This window comes from Capsicum annuum, chromosome 5, assembly GCF_002878395.1.
Source record: "Capsicum annuum cultivar UCD-10X-F1 chromosome 5, UCD10Xv1.1, whole genome shotgun sequence".
Classification (NCBI taxonomy): Eukaryota; Viridiplantae; Streptophyta; class Magnoliopsida; order Solanales; family Solanaceae; genus Capsicum; species Capsicum annuum.
The window spans coordinates 214,683,408-214,686,454 of NC_061115.1; positions in this window are offsets into that span (position 1 = coordinate 214,683,408).

Here is a 3,047-nt window from a genome sequence, read left to right on the forward strand (position 1 = left end):
TCCTTGTATTATGAATACACGTGACATCCTGCTCACTTTTGCTTTTACGAGTTTTCCTTAATATTGCTTGCTTTCCTTTATCCTTCACCATCTCATTAGTATCTTTACTTGAGATATTTATGCATAATTTCTCTTCATCTGGCACATCTCCTTCCTCTTCAGAAGACTTCAAAAGTGTCTTCTTCAGACGAGGTTCTGTCGGCCCATTCATCTTGGGTTTCTGAGCCTTCATCATCTGTATCATTTTCATTTTTGTTGTTACCTTTTTGCTTGGAATTACTTGTGCTATCCAATTGTTCTTCTTCTTCCTCCATTAGCTCATCAAAGTTGTTTTGCGTGATAGCAGTAATTGCTTCATCACTTATTTTCCCAGTTTCTTGAGCCATTCCACGAGAACCAACTTTCCTAAATAACTTTTTCTTTGTTAAAGCAATGAAGTTTTGATGATTGACTTATCAATGAAACATGTTAGTCATGTTGGTCCTTACAGGTGAATGTTTGAGAAAGGCTGGTGATAAAATCACTTAGAAGACAAATGTTGGAAAGCAAGCTAACTCAGCATTTGTCACTAGCATAAAGAAGTTGGAAAGAAGATAAACACAACACTTGAAGATTAAGTTAATAAAGTAGTTCTATCCAGACAAGGAGATACAGTAAATGAGTCCTACCCAGGAGATAGACTGCAACAAGGAGTCAAACTACCTGAGAGTCCTATTGAAGAAACAAGAGCACATCACCTGAAGGACTCAATCGGGAGTTGGCTAAAATACAAGAGACAGTTTCAAAGCGTTTTACTCACGTACTAGCAAGAAAAATATCAATCAACAAATTCGTTCACTAGCTTGAAGAACAACCTGTTCCTTTAGTTAGAAAGTTGTAGACTTTGTGTAATAGGTTGGCTCTTTGATTTGTAATGAGTGTTAATTCTAGTCTCAGTGAAATATAAACTGAGTTAGGAGTTATGTCTTCAAGTTATGGAACTCGAAGACTTGGGAACACTTATTTTTGGAAGATTTTTGTTATTGTAGAAATAGGAGTTAGAGTTTAATTCCTAGTTTACAAGAGTCTTGTAATTTGTTGAGGATTAAGAGTTTTAGTGAGGTTGGGGTTAAATCTTGTAGAGGTACAAGTCGTGTTTTTTGACACATGTCTTGAGCCGGGTGTTTCCCACATAAAAATATTGTCTTCTCATTTACTCTTCATAAGTGAACCACGTTTGTTTACTTGTTTCACTGATAGGAAACAAATAGAGTAAAACAATAAAATTAGTAGGGTACGCACTTTAACGACTGGTATCAGAATGTGGTTGTCTTAAATATGATTAATTCCTAAGAAAGATCATTATGATGAATTCCTCACCTCCTACTGGTCACAGTGAAGGTCAATCAACCACTAAACCTCCACTCTTTCATGGTTCTCACTTCATTTGGTGGAAAGCCAGGATGGAAATGTTTATTCAAGGAGAAGACTATAAGTTGTGGGATAGGATCACTGATGGTCCTACTATTCCAATGAAGTTGGAAAATGGTGAACAGGTCAAAAAGATAAGAAGTGAATTTACTGGTGATGACTTAGTAGCATTAAAGAAAAATGCTAAGGCTAAGAACATCTTAGTCTGTGGACCAGGACCAGCTAAGTACAATAGAGTGTCAAACTATACTACTACTAAGCAAATCTGGGATGCCCTGGTTAATGCATATGAAGGTACCTCTCAGGTAAGAAATTCAGAATTTCTCTTCTTTTTACTGATTATGAAGCTTTTAAGATAAAGAAGAATGAATCCTTGCATGAAATAATGACAAGTCTTATTGCCTTGACAAATGAGTTGATTTCTTTGGAAAAAGTGATATCTGTTGAGGAACAAGTTGAAAAGGTGTTGAAGGTACTGCCTAAATCAAAATGGAATGTTAAAGTGACCGCTATTAGGGAGGCAAAGGACCTCACACATATGACATTGGATGAGCTAGTAGGAAATTTGAGGACTTATGAAATGAAAATTAATGGAACCAAAGAACAAGCAGACCTTGAGAAAATCTTGTCTTTGAAGGCTTCATATAGTGATGAAGAAATCAAACTTGACAAGGAACAAGTTGCCTTCATAACTAAGAACTTCAGAAAATTTTTCAAAAAGAAAAAGGGAACAGGTAGCAAGAAATGTTCCAATGACAATTCAAATAAATGCTACAAGTGTGGTAAGACTGATCATCAGATCAGGGATTGTCGGGAAATAGAATAGAGAAAGGAAAGGGCTGAAAGAGAATTGAAAGAAAAAAAAAAGGAAGGAGAAGAAAGAATATGCTATGGTAGCCGTTTGGGGATCTGATTCAGAATATGATGAAATTGATGAAACAACATTCATGGCTATTGGAGAGTCAAACTTGGAGGAAGATGATGATGCTGAGGTAAGTATGCTTGAACTTAAAAAAAATTGCATTTATTTTCTAAAACAAAACTTGTTTCCTTGATGATTGCCTTAATTGATGATTTCCAAGAATTAACTTTTGATAGGGATGAGTTTTTCAACAGCCTTGCAAGTCTCAAATTTGATCTCATTGATTTAGGAACATACAAAACCACTGTTGAAGAACAAAACTACACTCTCAAGAAACTGGTTGAACAACTTGATTCTTCAAACAATGATCTTAGGTATGAAGTCCTAAAATTGACACTCATAGAAAAAGGAAAAAAGGTCAAGAGTAAAGAACAAGAAAATGTTGAACTTAAATTAGTCAAGTACAAATAAAAGTGTAATGATGAAACAAACATGGTGAATAAGTTGAGTCAAGAAGTCACTAAACTGAAACTTGATCTTGAAAGAGAAAATAGGTGAACAAATTCTTCAAGAATTGTTCATAAGTTGAGTGAAAGAAATCACTGTGAAAAACTAGGTCTAGGTTTTCACAGAAGTCTTAATGATCCTCAAGACTTGTGCTATATCTGGCGTAATCTTGGACATCTAACCACTGAATGTCCTGTGGCTGCCAAAAGCAAATCTAGCAGTTAAAACCTAGCAAATAAATTTTCTCAGACCAAGAAAAAAGGAACTA